The sequence below is a fragment of the Myotis brandtii genome, unplaced genomic scaffold (assembly GCF_000412655.1).
Source record: "Myotis brandtii unplaced genomic scaffold, ASM41265v1 scaffold274, whole genome shotgun sequence".
In the NCBI taxonomy this organism is placed as follows: Eukaryota; Metazoa; Chordata; class Mammalia; order Chiroptera; family Vespertilionidae; genus Myotis; species Myotis brandtii.
In genome coordinates, this window is record NW_005360425.1 from 3,545,624 (window position 1) to 3,566,322 (window position 20,699).

The window sequence follows — 20,699 nt, forward strand, 5'->3', positions numbered from 1 at the left end:
GGTGGGGGAGAGTCCCGAGACCTCTGGACCTGTTTCCCTCCCAGTAGAGGAAGGGAAGTAATCAAGTGAGAGGATGAATACCAATCGCTTAGAGCAGTGGTTCTCAACCTTCCTAATGCCTCGACCCTTTAATACAGTTCCTCATGTTGTGGTGACCCCCAATTTCATTGTTACAAATTGAACATAATTAAAGCATAGTGATTAATCACAAAAACAATATGTAATTATACATGTGTTTTCCGATGGTCTTAGGCGACCCCTGTGAAAGGGTCATTCGACCCCCAAAGGGGTCGCGACCCACAGGTTGAGAACCGCTGGCTTAGAGCGTGTAGAGCACCGGGAGTGCCGGAGAACCCTTCCTGCCTCTAGGTCCCTGGGGAACAGAAGCATCATGGGATTCTAGAATCAACTCTTCCGAGTCATGTCTCTTCTAGCATGGGAGCTGTGTTGTGGCGCACAGATCCTGGGCCCTGGAGTCGGCAGGACTGGGGTTTGAGCCCATTCACCTGTACGGAGGAGTCACATTCGGCCTCTCTGCACCTGTCCCCTGCATGGTGAGGGGGCATGAGCCCAATGCCTGGGGCCTGGGACTGATGGTCAGTGGAGGCCACAAAATACATGCTGATCTGGAAAGGTAGGGAGCAGGTGACCACATGTACTTGACCAAGAAAGGTGTGGGTGCATGGGCCGGTGTGCCCAGGCCAGACCAGTTTTTTGCTCAGATGTCCCCTCCTCAGGGAGGCCTTCCCTGTCTAAAAGTCCCCCCCTCTGCTCTCTAGCCCCCCGTCCGCTTTGATTTATCTTCCCATCACTGAGCACTACTTGACATCTTGTCGTATAGCTATTGGTGTACTTGCTTATTATGTGTCTCCCCGCCAGAATGTCCGCTCTGTAAGGCCAGGGATCTGGTCTGCCTGCTTTGGGGCTGTTCCCCTGATGCCTAGCACAGTGCCCGACACCCAGCAGCAATGCGGTTCATGTTTATTGAATGAATGAATTACTTTAAAAGGCTCAAGTCTAGCACACATCTGTTGAGCACCTACTCCACGCCAGTCGCTGTGCAGGTGCTTTTATAGATGCTTCCCATTTAATCAGCTCAGCGATGAAGTCTGTGCACATATATAAAGAGCGAAGGCCACCAACATTAAATCACAATTAAGTGAGCCTGGCAGGAACACCCAGAATCCTCCTTCCGCCCAATTCTCTAACCTGCTCTATGGTTTAATAATTGGATGTCCTGACATCTTCACACTTTCCTTCTGGTCTTCCCCTCAGTTCAGATCATCCATTCTCAAACTTGAATGTGTTTGGGTAAAAATGACTGTGCTGGCTGATAGAAAAAGAAACCTTGGCAGACGATGTACAGAATTTCAAGGGCAATTTGAACTTGTGCAACTTTCGCCTATCCGCCAATTTTAGAACCTAATGCCCGTATAAGTTCACTGTACTAGCTGTGTGGCTTCGGGCAAGTTACTAGTCCTGTCTGAGCCTCAGTTTCCTTATATGAACATGAAGGCATTAATAGCTACCGTACAGAGCATCTGAGATCTGTATATGATCTGTACATAAGAGGCAGTAAGTGCTACTTTCAGCACTTACCAGCCATGAGACCCTGGGCAAGTTATTTCTGGGCCTCAGTTTCCTCATCTGTTCAATGGAGGCTAGTAACAGGGCTGTCCCTTTTAAGTAGATAAAAGCCTGTCTGTGTTCTGTTGTGAGGGAGAGCTGTGCTCTGGGTCAGAGGTCCCTAATTGTGGGCGCAGCAGCTGCAGGTGTATTGAAGTTCCTCCACTGCCACTGACTAGCTGTGTGACCTTAGGAAAGTCACATAACCTCTCTGAGCCCTTATCCATAAAATAGGTCTGCTTGGGTCTGCTCCCTGGCAGGCGAGGAAGCTCTGACCCCATGGGGGATTCCAGTGCCATCTCAGCATGGGGGTCAGAAAAAAACATTAAAGAGGACACAGATGGTTAGACTTGACAAGAGAGGCTCTAACAGAACCTTCCTACTGAAGTCTCTCAATTTTCTTTAGTCCTAGGTACTTTATCCATGACATATACTGGGCCTAGCTAATAAGCATTCAGTCATTCATTGGCTCAGTCATTCGACAAATAGGTATCGAGTGCTAGCGTATGCACTGCACTTCTAGGCAGTGGAGAGGACAAGTCTGACCCAATCCTTAAGGAGGAGCTGGCTCTGCGGGAGCTAACGTGCAGCGCCGAAGACAGGGCGATGGGGAAGTGCAGGAATCCTCTTCCAGGAGCTCTCTAGCCAGTGAGGAGACGGTCCACGGTCCACGCTATGGAAGCTGTTTACACAAGACGTGGTGGGGCTCTGGGGGAGGAGGAGGTGAGACGAGGGCTTGCCCAATCGGGCCCTGAGGAATGGGTGTTGCTGTGATTAGCCCAGATGGAGGGGAAGAGCCCCCCCAGAGATGGGAAGAGGACGGGCAGGGCAAGGCCTGCTGCTGGGAGGGTGCAGTGTGTGGGGGGCAGGGAAGGAGTGTGGTGTGGTGGTAGGAGAGGAAGAGGTGAGGTAGAAAAGGAGTGAGGACTAGCTTGCAGAGCCCTGAATGGACGCTAAAGATGTCCACCCAGCATGAGCTGAAAAAGCAGTGTGGGAAGTTACCCGAAGTGAGGCACCAGGGATCCCCACCTCCTCCAGCCTTCTGGGGTCTGAAAAAACAACTCCAAACTTTCCCCCACAGTGCAATCCCCATAGCATCCTCATGGATTCCCAAGGCGGCGAGGGGGGCGGGGCATGTTATCTTTGTATTGTAGCTGGCCTCCAAACCCACTCCTGGACCCAGCGGCCCCATCCTCACTTGTCGATTGACTCACCCAAGATGGACCCTGCTCCCGGACACTTGCACCGGCTGAGGCTGTGGGTGGAGCAGGCTTTTGTCAGTGGTTTACAGGGCTTTCTGGGGGCATTTATTTTTACCACATCGAGGTAGAAATATTTACACCTGGGGAGTCAGCAAACTAATCAGTTGGTCCTTAAACCTGTGTCAGCACACACTGATTACAGCACGGTACAAACCACACTCTAAGTGAGAGGACCCCAAGTCCTCTGTCCTATAGCTGGCATTGCTCTCTTTCCACAAACTCCCCAATACATCCCGCCTCTCCCAGGGCCTTTGGGAAACCCCAAATTCCAGGCATAATTCAACTCTCTCGGATTTCACCGAGTCTTTGCCTTTCTCTCCATGAAGGCACCTACAGATAGGCTGGCTTTAAAGAGAGTCTGCTTTCTGCTAGGCGAGTTGGCTCAGTTGGATTCAAAAGGTGGTTGTGCAGCTATTAAAAGTGATAACTGGGATGCCTGAGACAACATGGAAAATGCTTACAGGGCCCATGCTAAGATCCTGACCTCTGGCTTCGGGAATCAAGTCTGGCACAGATGTACGAACACGCGTGTACGGTGGCACTGAGCACTGCTTGGGACGAACATTGGCAATACCCTGATTGCCTGGCAGTGGTGGGATGAGTAGAATAAGCAAGGAGATTACATAGCTGATACAAAGGCAGAAGGGCGTCTATATACTCACATGGAGATGTGTCCACAACACCGTGAAAGGGAAAAGTTGCAAGACAGGATCTCTCTTTATTTTTTTGTAAAGAAGTTTGAAAGTGTACATGTCTATGTGTATGTGTGTGTTTAGAGACAGAAAAATACCAGGAAGGACAAACCGTAGATTGTTAATAGTGTCGATCTTAGAGGATGGGGGTCTATGCTTGGGGGTCATGTTCCCTTTTAATGTCATGTGTCTGTATTGTTTGAATGTCTTACTGTGTGTATTGCTTATATAATTTTTTTAAAAAAACCAATACTTTTTAGAAAGATAAAATGCTTACAACAAATGCCAAAGCCAAAGGGTAGGAGGTAAAATCGTTTACACACAGTGGTTATAACCTGCCTCTGAGTGGATGGGGGGGTGGAAAAAGGAGGTGTGACTGGGGGCTAGGGTGGGGTTCGGGGAGGGTAGGGGCAGGCCCGAGATCAGGCATCTCAAATCTCAAATTCCTCCAGCACCTCCCTTCGTTACACCCCAGCCCATGTTCTCATCATGTGCAAGTGGCAGTGGGTATCAACTATTCAATTATTTTCAAATAGTTGAGTTCAGGTCTGGATTGAATAAATCACATTGATGCCAATTTCCAGGGAAGCCCTTTCATATTTTATGATTCGCCCCCCACCTTTCCCCCCTTCCTTCCCTGTGTTCCTGTTAATGAACCTGGAGACTGCGAAGACGGCTCGGACGTCCCCACCGCTAAGCCCCAAATGGAAATGCTGCTGCTGAAAGCATCGCGGCTCTGGGTTTTTTTCCTTTCCCTCCTCGCAGTCCTGGGGAAATTGATATGCAGGCAGGATTACGCTTTGTTTAAAGCTCAGCCCTGGCTTCTGAAGGAATACATTACCCAAATCGGTGCATGTGGTTGAAATTCTGCAGAACTCACTTGTGTCACACGTGGCTTGTCAATGAGGTGTCCAGCCAGGTCTCATGCAGCACCAATGCCCAGGATCAGAGAGGAGAACCACGGAGAACCATCCGCCAGGGAATATCTCTGGAGTCAATAATTTATCCTGCTGGTGGCGCAGGGCAGGGCAACCACGTACCTCTGCTGCCATCATGGCCGCCCCAAATGCCACCCAGCTCCCAGGCCTGGGGACAGGCACTGCCTCCTCCCTCTTTCCAGCTCCTTTAGAATTAAGATTTGTTCTAAGAACAGATCGAATGTGAATATGGAGACCAGAGGGTTTTTCTGTTTTTTTCTCTCCTCCTTTTTCTTTTTGTAAATAGGTTTTAAAGGAACAAGTCTGATTTGAAATGTGAAAACTTGCCATTCTGGCCCCGAGAAAGAACCAGACTTAGCCGTGCGTGTTTCAGGGTCTCTGTAGGTCTTGAATCTTTTCAGGGACTGGGCACAGAGGGAACAACTGGTTGGAGATAATTTGGGAGCCACTGCGGTCCCATTTGCTCTTTAAATGTGAGAGTTTTAATGATTTAGGAACCAAAAAAATAACGCAGGAGCCCAGCAGTCATTATCTCAAATAATGAGACTTTTTAATGCAAAATCAATGTTTGTTATAATGAAAATAGATTCCTCAGCTCCTGCAGGGCCAAATGTACAAATCTTTTCTGCTGTTAAATAAAATGTGACGGCTCATTTTCAGGAGGACGGTGAGCATTTTTATTCCAGAGTAAAAATAAAATGTCAGAACTTATTTACTTTTATTAAGTGCTCATTCTCAATCAGATACTCTAATCAATAGCTAATTGGAGACGAGGAAACGGAAATAATTTTTATGCCAAGTTGGGGAAGGGAAGGAAAGTAGGAGGAAAGAAGGCCAGAGAGAGCCAGTTATCCTCGTGGCACGTTTTATTGAGCAGATGCATGGCGCCAGGACTGGGCTAAGTGCTTTGCCTGCGGTGCATCGTCACATCTTCATGACAACCCTATGATGCGATGCGCACTCCTGCCCCTGCTCACAGATGGCAAACTGAGGCTCAGAGAAGAGAATTACCCAGAGTCTTGTGTGGATTGATTGATGGCCCCAGGACTGAAAGCCAGGTCTGTCTGACCCCTACGTCCTGGCTCTTAAATACCCTATTGTTCTGTCCTATCTACCCTTTCAGAAAATGTCTCTTATCTTGTATGTTTAAAAGGAGTCATTCTTGCGAGGTTAGCTTTACCAATAGCAGACGTTTTACTCCTATGAGCCCCGAACCTGTAAACTTAAAATCGTTTTGGAAGGTAAAAGTTTTCCTCAAATATAATCACATATTTCTCTGTTGGGAAATAGAGCACATTGGACATAACCTTTTGTTAGTGACTCAGAACTGGTTTCCAGACCCAAGTCCGAGGTAAGGCCTCTGTAGCCGAGCAGGGAAATGTGCCAGGAGAAGTGAGCTGCGTCCCAGCGCTGCTGCCTGGCTCTGTGTACTCTGGGCAGCCTCCTGCGCTCCCTGCGACAGGAAGGACCTTGTCATGCTTTATGATTTCAAGTCACAGGGAGATGGATTACATCAATTTAGGGAAGAACCTTCTAAGCATTAAAGTTATCTGAAAAATGTCTGAGCTGCCGCAGGAGGGAAAGAATGGCCCATTCCTGAAGGTGTTCAATCAAGACCAATTGGGGAGGTGATTTAGATGATAAGGAATTAGACTAGCTGTCTTCCAGGTGGGTCAGCAAACTTTTTTGGTAAAGGACCAGGAAGTCCAATTTTTAGACTTTGCACGCTGGACACAGTCTCTGTCCCAACTACTCACTTCTATTCTTGTAGAGCAAAAGCAGCCAAAGGAAGGATATAAAGTAATGGGTGTGGCTGTGTGCCAATAAAACTTTATTTATAGACACAGATGGGGGGCCAGTGCAGGTCATAATTTGCCAACCCTTGTCCTAGGCTCTTCTCATTAGAAACGTTATGATTCCTTTCTTTTTTTTTATTTTTTATTTTTATTTTATTTTTTTATTCTTTTAAAAAAATATTATAATAAGTATTACAATGGGTATTACATATGTGTCCTACCCCCCCCCGCCCTTGACAATCCCCTGCTCTCCCTTACCCCCCAATGTCTTATGTCCATTAGTTATGCTTATATGCATGCATACAAGTCCTTCGGTTGATCTCTTACTCCCCTCCCTTCAGCCCCCCAACCCTCTCTGGCCTTCCCACTGCAGTTTGACAATCAGTTTGAGGCAGCTCTGCCTCTGTATATGATTCCTTTCTTGTCCCTTTAGTGACCATGCTGGGCTGGTCATGGCACCAGGACCTGCTGTAATCAATAATAATGAGTTAAATCTTACATAACTCTTGCTATGTGCCGGGCACCTTTCCAAGCTCTTTATTAATAGTAATTCCTTTAATGCTCACAATAATCTTATGAAGTGGGTACCGATATTATTATTATAAGGCCACTGAGGCACAGGCAGGTTAAGTACCTCACACAGGTTCATTCAGCCTGTAAGAGGTGGAGCTGGCTGCAAACCCAGGCAGTGTGCTCCAGCGTCCACTGCCCACCACTGGATGACCAGCCATGTACGACATCACCTTTATGGTCCTCATAACATGGCACATGCTACTGTCTGCAACCTCTCAGCTGTGCGATCTCAGGCAAGTCACCTAGCCTCTCTGAACTCTGGCTTCCTTAGCAGGCAATGGGAATGGTGACAGTTACCACGCAGGGCTTTTGTGAGGCTGCACGGGATTGTGAAAGCTCTTTATTTAGGGCCTGGAACATCACCGGTGCTCAGAGGATGCTAACTGCGGCCTCTCCCTGAGCCGCTTCTGGAGAACCTTGACCTCGCAATCAAAGTGACAAGTCCCCACTGTCTCCTAAAGGGTGTTTTATTTTAAACCTCTAAGAGTATGTTGTAAAGTTGTGTGTTTTCTACCAAGGAGTGCTCTGGTCCTCATTGCTGGGTGGCTGGTCTGAATTCTGCCCTTGACAGGGGGTCTGGATCTCTCTGGAGGTGCTGTCTACGACCTTCATGGGGTCTGAGCTGGGAACTCTGACCCCTGGTTTTGGCTGGTGAAGTCACCAGCTCTGGTCACTTTAGCCTGGGGCCAAAAAAAGCATGGGGACTGGCCCTTTGGCCATCACACCAAGAGATAAGGAATGGAAAGCATTTCTGTACAGTACCTGGCTTGGTATGCACTCAGTCCAGGGTGCTTTCTGTCGCTATGGAAATGTATCAAGGGCTCACGTTGTGCCAGGCTCTGTGCTCAAGGTTTTCCATACATTATCTCCTTTTAACCTTCCAACGAATCTATAAAGCCGTTTCTATTATTCCCATTTTGCAGAGGAGGAAACTAAGGCTCAGAGTTATTGAGATACTTGCCCATGATCACCATTAAGTGGTGGAGTCACCCCTTCGTTATAGCTGTTATGTCAGCAAATCCTGTTTGTTTCTACCCGAAACCCACTCCCTCAACCCAACTTCCTACCACAGCTACACTTGCCAACTAGTCTCCCTGCTTTTATTCCTGCACCTCCCCACCATATTTTGGCCTCAAAAAATCAGCTCTATTGGGGTATAATGATCACAAATAAAATTCACTAATTTTAAGCATACGATTCAATGAGTTTTGACACATGTAAACAGTCAAGTTCACCACCACCAGCACAATCAAGATATGGAACATTTCCATGTGTGTGTTTTTAATAACAATTTTAAGTTGAATCATGTCATTCATCTGCTCGACATGTTCTAAGGGTTCCCATCTCCCTTAAGTAAAAGTCGAAGTTCACACAATGTCCTACAGTAAGTGCTGTGGCCAGGGAAAGGCTGCATGTTTACCCAACCGTTCATTTTCCTCCTGGGCACAAAGGAAGGCTGTGTTTCTTATTGTCCCTGCATCTAGGTGAGGCCATGTGACTGGCTCTGGCCACTGGAGAGTGGACAGAAGTGATGTCCACCTCTTCTGGGCCTGGGGCCTAAAATTTCTAGAGGGTTCCCACTATTTCTCGCCTCCGGTTGCCAGATGGATGTGGGGGACCCCAAATAGCACTCTGAGATCTGGGGGATCCAGGAGACACTGGGAGGATGAGCTGGGCCCACATCAGGCTGGGTGTGAGAGAAACATACCTTCCCTCTGTTATGCCTCTGAGATTTTGGAGGAGTCAGTAACACAACAGCGAGTGTTGACTCTGACCTATGCAGAGGTTCTGATTCTACCACATCTCCAGTCTCATCTCCCAGTGTCCTCTCTTGAGTTGTCTCCACTAGTCGCACTTGTCCCCGACAAGCTCCTGCCTCAGGCCCTTTGCACTTGCTATATGTGGTCGTTTGAATAACGGCCCTTCAGAATATATCCCTGTCCTAATTCTTGGAATCTGTGAATGTTGCCTTATGTAGCAGAAGGGACTTTGCAGATGTGATTCAGTTAAGGATGTTGAAATGGACATTATCCTGGATTAGCTGGGTGGGCCCAATGTAATCACAAGTGTTCTTATGAGAGGAGGCGAAAGGAGATTTGACTACAAAAGAGAAGGCAATGTGGTGACGGAAGCAGAGATTGTAGTGATGTGGCAACGAACCAAGGAATGCCAGGGAATGCTGGCAGCTACCGGCAGCGAGAAGAGGAAAGGAGTGGGTTCTCCCCCGGAGCTGCCGGGAGGAGCCAGCCTGTTGACACCTTTGCCCCAGAAGACTCGTTTCAGACTTCTGCTCTCCAGAGCTGTAAAGGAACACATTTCTGTTGTTTTAAGCCACTAAGTTTGTGGCAACAGAAAATTAATTCACCGTTCTTTCTGTCTAAAATACTCCTACTTAGAGAACTGAGCGGCTGCCTCCCCTTATCTCCTTTATGACGTTGCTAAAATATTAGTCACCTCCTCAGTCTCTCTCTCCTCTTACCCGGCTCTGTCTCCATTACAGTCATTAATGACATTATATGTTCTAAATGTATTTTGTTTACCATCTGCCTTCTCCACTAGAATAGAAGCTCCAAGAAGGCAGGCACTCTATTTCCCACGGTACCCACAGCACTGGGAATAGAGCTATGCACGCTCTTGTATCATAAGGGCTAGAAGCTTGGGAGTTGCATTGTCCCGGAACCTCTGCTAATGGGATTCCAAATGTGATTCTGCCAATGGCACACCTACAAGATTTGGAAGGTGGAAGAAAAGCGGAATTTATACTATCCCTCCGGCAGCAATGGGCTGATGCATGGGCTTTTATACATGTGAGCTATTTGCTGTGGCCTCTGGGTGTTTTCTTGCAAAGCATACGCCTTAGTCCTGGAGGTAGCTACAAGCATCTTGTGAATTTTCTTGTTTCATGCAGCTTCTTAAGAAATAATTCCTTTCATCATGAATGTGTCCCCTCCCAGCCCTTCCAAAGGTTTTATGAGTACCTTCCGTCTTGGAATTCCTACAACGGTTTCTGTTTTCCTAACTCAACTATTTGATGCAACCCCTGGCACACAGTAGGCACTCAATAAGCATTTATTGAGTGAATGAGCACACCTTGATATAAGCAAGTGGTTGGTTTAGAATGAATCCTATTGGATATCAGGGAGCCTCCTCAGATACCAGTGACCTCAGTCATGTCTATCTTGGGCGTCACTAAGGCCTCGGTGAGCGAGGTGTAGACTTCAGACCTATTCTATAGAGCATCCCGAGTGTGCCATGTCTGTATTTACGTGGAAATGAACATTTTAGAAAATGGTATGGAGTTTATTCCATGATGTGGGTTTCATCTCCTCGCAACTTACCCATTTTGAAAAATAAATGTGTGCGGTCCAAAGAACTGTATCAGACACGGCAGAGGGAAAAGGGGTTGAAAGTGGGGAGACCTTCTGAGATTTGCAGTCAAGGTTCTGAACCAGTCTGGCTGCTTCACGTGTGCAGATTCTTTAAATAAACAGCTACTTCTTCCTCAGGGCTTGACATGAGCTAGGCTCTGCTCAGTGCTCAGTGCTCAGGGCTCCTCACGCCCCATCTCATAGAATCCTCACAATGATCCCATGAGGTAGGTATTACCTCCCCATTGTATAGAACAGGAAACAGGCTCAGAGTGGCCCAAGGTCACCCAGCTAAGGCAGAATGAAGATTTGAACCTAGGTCCCCCCAGGTACTGACTGCCGGCTCTTTCTCTAGGATCTCCCGCCTCTTCCCTCATCTCCAGGCTTGGGCCCCAGCAGCCAGGTCTGTGTGTGTTTGGCAAGAGTGAAGAAAGGACCTTAGAGCCCCATGTTCCTGAAAGGAAGGCCCCTTCCCTTCCTCTCCCAATACTCACAGCCTCACCACACCATCTGCCTTGGATCCTATCAGACTAATCTCATTATGCCCTTTAGCCTTTTTGATGTTAGTCTCCCCAAAAATCCCCAAACTCCCAGTTTACCCCTCACCCCTGCTCTTCATTTGGCTGTGTGCCCATTAATATGACTCCGCCCTCTCCTTCCCTACTCGTGAGCACTGTCCACTGTGCGTTTGGTGGTTAGTCATCAGCAAAACATCCTTCCCCTCGTCTCTCAATGACTCCCCCCACCTTCTTGCACTCAGGGAAACCAGGCTCCCCTCTGAGGACACTGCCTCCTGCCCCCCTCCCCCCCAGCGCTGGCTTCTTGTCCCCGCAGCCCTTGAACCGCTAGGCCTTGTAGGTCATTGCCGCTTGTCATTGTTCCTTCTTGTGTGTCCCCCCAAAACTGCTGCGTCGAAGTCATGCCCTCAGATTATGCCCTTTGGGTACTCCTCCTTGTTGTGGTCATCTATGGACCCCTAGTCACCCCCAACTCCCACCTGTGCAGATTTAAAAGCCCTGGCCTGTCGTTTCTCCAACCCTGCCCCATCTCAGATCTTGGTGATTGCCATACACAGAGATGACCCTTCGTAGCCTCCCTTCTCACTGCCCTGCCCTTCCTCCATCTCATCGCGGCCGTCCAGTGCCATGGCCAGACATCAGTGCTTACCTTTACCAATTGCTGTGTCCCCTCCAAGATCTCAAGCACCTGCTTTCTAAACACTATCTTTTTTTTGCAGCTCCCTCTGTTTCTGCGTGGTGTTGGGTGGTCTCCAGGCGAGAGGAGGCAGAGGGCGGGGGGCCTGCGTCTCCCACAGGAGGCTCAGGGGGAATTCCAGGTGGAAAATTTTCAGGCTGTGTCCACAGATGTCTTCATCCCAGGTGTCAGGTTCCCACTCTACCTGTCACAGACTTTAAGGACACCCGTGAGGCTATGCATTCATCAACTTTGCAGCTCTCCCCCTTAATAATCAAACCGTGAAGTCAAATCCTGGGCCCAGCCATTCAGCCCAGTGGCAGTAGGAGATGAGTCTCCTTTAAAGATGTCATGCGACCGGCTGGCTTTCAAAGCACACCGTAAGCTGTCAGTTAGCTTCTCTGGACCCGCCGTTTTATTTTTGCAAGGTTTGCGAGGCTATAAGAAGCAGCCAGCCCTCTCTCTGTAACTTCCTATGACAGATCAAGCCCTGAAGCCACTGGACATTCCCAATGCCTCGCCTTCCTCCTGTACCTCTCTCATTAACCATGCATCAAAGTTTAGTATTTGTGGAGCCCCACGTACCAGAGGGTGTCACCCCTCTGCTGTCCACAGGCAGTGGGCCCCGCCCCCTCTCCTCTCCTCTAGGCTTATTTGCTCCCTGCCTTTCCTCAAACCCACCATGCCCTCCCTCCTCCTTGGTACCTGTTTTTCATCACCTGCAGAACATCCCTCACAAACCTGTCTGTCTGTCTCCTTAATTCCCTCCCATCCCTTGTCAGATGTCTCTTTAGCCATGTCTCTAGCCGCCTTACATAAAAGAGTACTTTATTCAGTCCCCACCCCAGCGCTCTTTCCCTTTCCCCCGCCAGTTGTCTTGACATCGTCTACATTTAGCTGTTTCTTGTCTCTCTTCCCTGAACTAAAATGCAAGCTCTAGGAGGGCAGGGCTTTCCCTGTTACCCCTGGCACCTGCAACAGAGCTTGGCACATAGTAGTTGCTCCATAAATCTTTTGTTGAATGAATGAATGATGAAATGAGTGACTGCTACATGATCTTCATTCCCCAGCCATGACTGCTAGACCAGAAAGAACTGACATTTTTCTCTTCGGATAATTTGGAATTGGGCCTGAGATCTGGTGCGGTTCTGCTAGGGGCAGAGATTCAGACCCGCGAACCCAGGGGCTGCGGGGTAAGAAGCCGGAGGAGCTGGTCTGCAGGGAGGAGATGCAAGAGCCTGCAGAGAACGGAGAGAGGCTGCTGTTGGCTCTGTCTCCCCCGTGGGGTCCAGCAGATACCCCAGGGCCTTACAATACATTTCTTTTTTCTGCTTAAGTTAACCAGAGTGCTTTGTTTCTATTTGCAATTAAAGTCTAAATATCAGCACGGCCATTTATTGATCATTGCTATATGTATTGGGAGCTGTGCTGAGCCTCATCGTGCGTGCTTCGTGGGACCCGAGCAGGCCACTTCCAGCAGGCGCGGCCATGCAGAGCCACTGGTCACACAGCGCTGTGCGGAGCACACAGACGCCCTGCCAATTTCCAATGCAGCTGCTCTGAGGCTGCCCTGAGGTGTTCCCTGTCACCCAGGGGGTGCCCCAGCTGCCCCAGAGCCCCAGGCCTCTCCTTCTCACCCTGGCACATGGCACTCCCCCCACCCCAGCTGTCACTACAGGCTCCCTGCTCCTGTCACCTCTGTGCCTGAGGCTCCAGGTCTCAGCAAGGCTCTGGGTTGGGCCTCATCACTCCTCCCAACCCTGCTCAGGCCCACCCAGCATCTGGCTCCTTCTCTCCCTGCCTCCTGAGCCCCACAGTCCCCTCCCCCAAACCCTCCCCCAGAGCATGGAATCTATTGTCCTTCCCCATCCCAGCTAAACCCCAGCCCGACCTGACAGCTCCCATTATGGATGCACATTTACAAACAGCTCATTTACATAGAACACAAGGGAATAGCCTGCCTTCAGAAAAAAGGAGACACCGGTCACCTAGATAGGGTGGATCCTGAGATTAGGGAGCCTCCTGCCCTTCCTCCCTCTCTCAGGCAACTCTGATAGGCCAGCAGGCCAAGTGTGGGGGTGGGGAGGGTGAAACCAGGCTGAGCAAAAAAGGAATGAGGTGTTGGGCAGGCCGGTGCTTCTTAGTTGTCTGTATTTATTTATCTGATTGCTAGAGCAATTTTATTTCTTATCCACTTCTGCCCTTGTGGGGCCTGTGTTTGCATTCTGCCCAGCCCCCAACCCTCACTGCTACCATCTCACCCCTCCCCCGCACAACACCCACTCACTCCCAACACCTTCTAGCGTTCCTTTCAAAGTCTAGCCCCCGGGGTGCAGAAAGGCAGGGTGTGCCGTGGGGAAGAGGAGGAACTTGGCGCCAAGAAGCCCCTCATTGAATCCTATCGCCATGTCTGACAAAGGACTCCTTCGGGGCCTCAGTTTCCCTGCTGGTAAATGGGGATAATAATTTCAACTCCGTTGAGTGGGTTTAGGACGGAAAGACAGAGTAGGTGCACGCAAAGCACTTCGTGCCTTGCTGGGTAGAGGATAAGGATCTGCATGTGATAGTTACATCGTTAAGGTTTAGGGAACAGAAAAACCCAACACCACATGCCCCACCCTGGCCTCCTCCCCGTCCCTCCAGGAGACCCCATCTCTCATTCTGACCCGGGCACAGGTAGGTGCCCACCTTCCCCAGCTTCGGGCGGAGGATGACGCCATTCCTTCCCTTGCCTTTTAGTTCACATTCTTCTCTGGAAATGGCCCCTCTCTTTTGTCCTCTCATCTGTTAGGTCCTCCTCCTCCTCCCCCTGCCCCTATCCTAGGAAGGTGACAGACGGACCATGGTGGGGTGAGGGGCAGGCAGGGTTGGGACATGATAAATGCAACCTCACAGGACGGGTGCTCCCCCGAGCCAGGGATTAGGCTAAGCTGCACATCTGTACGGGACCCGATCGCCCACCCTGTGCGCTCCTGGCAGACATGGTCCGCCGAGCCCTGACAGTTCCCCGAGAGCGTCTCCATCCTTCAGTGATGCCCGCTCTGGGGAGGCCAAGGCTCCATTTGTCTTCCCGGCCACGTGCAGTGCAGTTGGGACCATGTAGGAGGGACTCTGGGCTCAGCTGGGCCTCGGGGGAGCCTCCTGGGGAGGTGACCTGAGCTGCATCTGTGGAGCGAGTAGGAGGGTGCTCAGCTGGAGAAGGCTGGGCAGGCATTCAGGGCTGGGAAGCAGATGTGAGATGTGAAACAACGTGGGAGGCAGGTCGCGTGGCTGGAGCTCACAGCAGGAGGCAGGGAGAGATGAGGGATGGAGCAGGCAAGAAAGGCAGTGGATTAGAACATGGGAAGCACCTGGGAAACAAAGCAAGTGCTCAATAAATAGTAGCTGCCATTATTATTATTATTATTATTATTATTATAGAGTTTCAATAAATGTTCCTCGGCTGACTGGCAGGGGGCAAGGCCCATTAAGCACCTGGTGGATATTGCTCAGTAAATCCCTAGATGACTTATCGGCAGTTTGATCAATAATCGATCGACTCTGGGAGAGTCCAGCCATGGCAGGTGACAATGCGTCAGGATAAAGACATAAGTGGCAGTACAATCACCCAACCCCAATTTCAAGTTCAAGTAAACTTCTCTTTTTACTTAGCCCGTCCCCTGAGAAAGTCCTCCTGGCTTCTTCAGGCCCAGCGGCAGCCTCCAATGCCGGTGGCCTCTCTTTGTGGCACAGCTGTGTCCACCCCTTGTCTATGCCCCGGAGGGGGCTGCCCCCAAGGGGAAGAGAGAAGGAGAGAGAAGGCTGTGTGCATCCCTGTGTGTGGAAGTCCTGGTGACCTCTGCAGCTCTGGATTATTATTATATTATTATTACTGGAGAGTTTCAATAAATGTTCCTCGGCTGACTGGCAGGGGGCAAGGCCCATTAAGCACCTGGTGGATATTGCTCAGTAAATCCCTAGATGACTTATCGGCAGTTTGATCAATAATCGATCGACTCTGGGAGAGTCCAGCCATGGCAGGTGACAATGCGTCAGGATAAAGACATAAGTGGCAGTACAATCACCCAACCCCAATTTCAAGTTCAAGTAAACTTCTCTTTTTACTTAGCCCGTCCCCTGAGAAAGTCCTCCTGGCTTCTTCAGGCCCAGCGGCAGCCTCCAATGCCGGTGGCCTCTCTTTGTGGCACAGCTGTGTCCACCCCTTGTCTATGCCCCGGAGGGGGCTGCCCCCAAGGGGAAGAGAGAAGGAGAGAGAAGGCTGTGTGCATCCCTGTGTGTGGAAGTCCTGGTGACCTCTGCAGCTCTGGGCAGAGGCTAAAGGAGTCGGGTCCCCGCTCCCACTCTATGGGGTGAGGGAAGGGCCCTACCTTTGGGTGGGGTGGTTGGGTGATTGGGACTGACTTCCTGCTGCCTAGACAGGCTGCTACAAACGGTGAGGGCTGGGGCTTCTGCAGGTCTGAGGGCTGGGGAAGAATGGCTGCAGGGCAAGGGGATGCTTAGAAAGTGCTTGAGCCCTGTAGTCTTTTAAAAAAATTTAATACGTTTTTATTGATTTCAGAGAGGAAGGGTGAGTGAGTGAGAGACAGAAACATCAATGATGAGAGAGCATTATCAATTAGCTGCCTTCTGCACACCCCCTACTGGGGATCGAACTCGCAACCCGGGCATGTGCCCTGACTGGGAATCAAACCAGCGACCTCCTGGTTCATAGGTCAATGCTCAACCACTGAGCCATGCCGGCCTGGCAAGCCCTATAGTCATTATCCCTCGCCTCCTCCCCATCCCCACCCCAGTGACTTGGAGTGTCCTCTAGGCAGCCTCAGAGAGACTCTGAGCTGAGTCTGCTCCCAGCCCTGCCCCTGGGCTAGCTGGGACCCTTCCCTGGATTAGGGACATCGCTGTGGGGGCCAGGGCTGGGGCCAGTGGTTTTCTTTTTTAAAATTTTATTTTATTTTTTATTGCAATTTGTTATTCTACTTATTCTTGCTTCTTGCACGTGCTCTGACAGAGGATCGAACCCACAACCTCGGCTTATTGGGACGATACTAACCAACTGAGCTGCCCAGCCAGGGTACCAGTGGTTTGCTTAAGGCAGAGCCCCCTCCTGTCCCATCAGTTTCGTGTGGGGAAGGGACCCCAGTGAACTCTGGGTGCTGTGAAGACAGACACTTTCCCCCCTCTGTTACCACTTCCTGCCTCCTGCTCACTCTCCCAGGGGCTGCTCTGAAACTCAGGCCCCTGCCTCTCTGACTAGAGCTGGGGCAGACCCCATGCCCCATTTTCCATTTGCTGCTTCCTTATTTTACTGGACAGAGGGGCCCCCACTCCTAACACCCAGGCTCTGCTGCACAGGAGGAATTTCCATCTCCTGCTCTCCTTTCCCTCCACCCTCAGGGCGCTTTCCCTGCTTCCCCCCTTACCACCCCCAGTCTAATTGAAGAGGCTCCGCCTGGCAGAGAAGATGAAAGCTTTATCTTCCCAGTCCATCCCGAAGCGTGTTAAGATGATGGATGAGTTTCCAGACCTGCATGCTCCTCCCAGTAGCATTAACAAAATTGCCTTTCAGGATCCCAACTCCCATGTCAAGACGGGCTGCGGTGGAGACGGGGCCCCGAGCTTTGGCACTCCTCGGTGAGCATTAAAATCATCTTAATGCTGCATTTAGGCTTTGCGTTCCCTGTGCGCGAGGCAGGCCCATCACTGGCATCAGAATAAGATGAATGATGTTTGTTAAAAAGCTCTTTGGTGCGGCCTGATTGACCATTAGGAACACTCAGCTGGGAGCGGGGATGCGTGGGCCCAGCTTCTGGGTCTGAATGGGACCCATCAGAGATGTTGTCACTGTCAGCCCTATTGGGCCATGGCCAAGTCTTCTCCTTGAGGCTCTCAAACCTCCCCTGCGCTTCTGCTGTCAAGAAGTCAGAGACAGAACTAGGGTATGAGAGTCTGGAGTTGGAATCTCACCCCTGTAACCGGGTTGCTGATTGCATTTGGCAAACCCTTACCCCTTAGCCATTGACATCATCATCTACGAAATAAGGGGGGGGTAGCTAGCTGTGATGGGCTGGATTGTGTTACCCCCAAACTCACATGTTGAAGTCTTATACCCAACAGTATCTCAGAATGGGACCTGCTTTGGAAATAGGGCCTTTACAAAGGTAATCAAGTTAAAATGGGGTCATCCGAGTGGGCCCTCATGCAGTGTGACTGGTGTCCTTATAAAATGGGGAGGTTTCGACACAGACACCCACAGGGAGAAGCCATGTGGAGATAAAGGCACAGATAAGGTGATGCTTCTACAAGCCGAGGACCACCGAAGATTGCCAGGACACCACCTGAATTGAGGAGAGAGGCATGGAGTCCTCCCAGGCCTCAGAAGAAATGAACCCCACAGACACCTTGATCTCAGACTTCCAGCCTCCAGTCTATGGCAGTACATTTCTGTTGTTGAAGCCATGCAATTTGTGAAACTTGGTTACAGCCCATTTAGGAAACCAATACACTAACCAGAATGCCTCACGTTCTAGGATTCTTGGTACCTGCCAGGCAGGGGCAGCTGCAGGGGGCAGATTTCGGTGCTGAGTTTAGGGCTGTCCATGGCTCAGGATGGGGAGCCTGGAATTCCTACCTGGAAATTGGGAGCAGGGATGTCTGCTTCTGGACAGATGAAACAAAGTGGATATGTTGGACCAACCTCCCTGACACCTCCTAGGTCAACTTGTTTTACCGCCAAATGAAAGTTTAAAAAATGACATAGGACCTTATCCACTGGAAATAGACATCAGTGTGCATTATCCTATATAATAAAGAGCTAACATGCAAATGGTTGTCATGCCATACGGCTCAGACTCTCAACACTGGGGAGAGAGAAATGGGGACCAGCCAGGCACAAATGAGCTCGTGAGAGAGGAATGGGGACCAGCCAGGCTGTGGCCCAGGAGAGGGACAAGTCGCCCGCCCTGTGGTCCCGGGTGCAAGTGGTATTGCTTAGATTTGAACTTGGGGAGTCTGATTCAAGACCCCACAACACCCAAGGACTGGCATCACAGGGGCCTGGAACCAGGTGACACCAAATCTTCTCATGAGAGGCTGGGAGTGGGACCACAGAGCAACCCAGAAAGCGAGGGGACAATTGTGATGTCTTTGAGGATTTGAAAAACTTAGACGGGCTCTAAGGTATTGGTCGGAAGTGCCCAGTGATCCATAGGCTGTGTTGGTTGTGGGGCCACCTTGCTTACCCAACACAAGTTTTGGTGGCTGAGCAGGGAGCATATGCTCTTTTGATTCCTGGCAGGTGGCACAGGTGGGTGGCAGCATCTGCTTTTGGGGACAAGAGAGCTGCCTGGTGTGTGCCTTCTCCCTGCCCCTCCCCCATGTGGTCAGGTAGCACCAGGTGTATCCGCAAAGCCGATGGGGAAAGCCAATCAGTGAGGGGGAGAGAGCTGGGCTGCGCTGGGGCCCGGATTGCACTTGCAATCAGGGCATTTCACACAGCAAATTGTGGTCATTTAGGCTTCTCGATGGCGAGCTTAATTTCAGGCCCAAGCGCAGAGGATATTCAGAGGCACAATGAGGTAATTTCACATTTTAAAGCAGAGAATGCAGCGTAAATTAGTAGAAAAATCATGACACTTATAAGCCCCGTTCTAAAGATGTATTGTTCCCTGTTCTTCTGGGAGAAAAAAAAAATCAGCTTCTATGAAGATTGAATTAACCACCGGAGGAGAATTCCTCAGACGGCCAAATCATAAGGAGAAATCTATTTTAAACTTGGTCCAAGGCTTTTGCAGAAAGTGGTGGGAAGAGAGTTCCCAAGGAAATGCAGGTGCTCAGGCTGTAGTCCGCACACCTGGCATGAGAGGTGAGGCCTGCTCGTGGGCACCCCTGGCTGACCCCCGTGGGTAAGGCCTTGAGTGGCCTCACTGTTGAGGTCAGGTGCCCCCCAGACAATGGGGCTTTCGGCCCTCATGTGTGAGGACCCCGGATTTACTGTCCAGTGAAACTGTTAGGTGCACAGTTTAGCTGCTTGGATAGGAAGCCCAGCCCTCCCCCAATTAGCTCTGTGACCCTGAACCAGAACTTTCCATCCTCAGGCTCATCATCTGCAAATAGAGAAATAATAGCACCTATTTCATGGATCATTTGAGGGGAGATGCATATAAAGGGCCTGACACACGGGAAGCGCTCAGATAGGGTAACTGTCTTAGTTTGGGATCTTCCAGAACAGGACCCTGAGACAGGACGTGAATACAAGGTGAAGGTAGGGAAAGGGAGCGGGAGAGGCCCAAGGCAAGGTGGCTACCTCTGTGGGCTAGTGGACCTTCACCCCGCCCAGGAACTCAGGGAGCAGTGTAGAAATGCACCTTAGAGTTAGCTTACAGGAAAGGTGAGGGAGTCAGGATATGCATACATCAAATTCCAAAAGTCATTCTCTGGGCTATTCCAGGTGGTTTTAATGTCCTTGTGTTTCTGGCCTTTCTCTACCTCCAAGGTGTCAAGGTGAACTCCAGGAGGCAGAGAAAGCCTGCAGGCAAAAAAGGGAGGTCCAGGGGAGTCAGGGGAAAAGGACACAGGCATTTGCTACCCTGCTACCGGCATTGCTATTCCAGGCCCTACCCAAGAACTCTTGCCCGCTCTGTGGCATTTCTTTCATTCCAGACAGACAGGTGCCATGCCGGGCCGGCTGTCATCCCAAGGAGTTGATAAACTCTGTGTTCTAGTGTCTGCTCTTTCTCCAGCGAACTGCAAACTTGAGCTCCTTCTATCCCTTTCTCTGGATTATAGGGTCCCCAGGTATTTTGGGATGCCCTTTGCAGTCCTGCCCTGACCTGAAATAATGGCTTAGATGGTGGGGGTGAGGGTGGAGGGGTGCCTGGCACCCATTCTTTTGCCTCCCCAGCTCCTGGGCTTGGCTGTATGTAGCTGGCTGTGCCACGTGGGGTGGAGAAGCAGGGCTCTGGCCGGAGGGACAGGCTCCTGTTTCCTGAAGCAGAGAAGCCACTAGAACCGGCCCGTGGAATGTCCTGCTGGCTCTGCCAGTGCCCAGAATGGAGCCCTGGAAAGTGCTGGAGAGAGATGGTCCCAGGCCGGCCTGTGCCCTCTCGCAGTCTGGGACCCCTCGGGAGATAACGACCTGCTGGCTTAGGCCTGCTTCCGGGTGGCAGAGGGCAGGCCCAATCCCAAAGTGCAGCCCCTGGTCAGGCTCAGAGCAGGGCCGATTGGGGAGTTGGGGCGCCGCCCCGTCATGCAC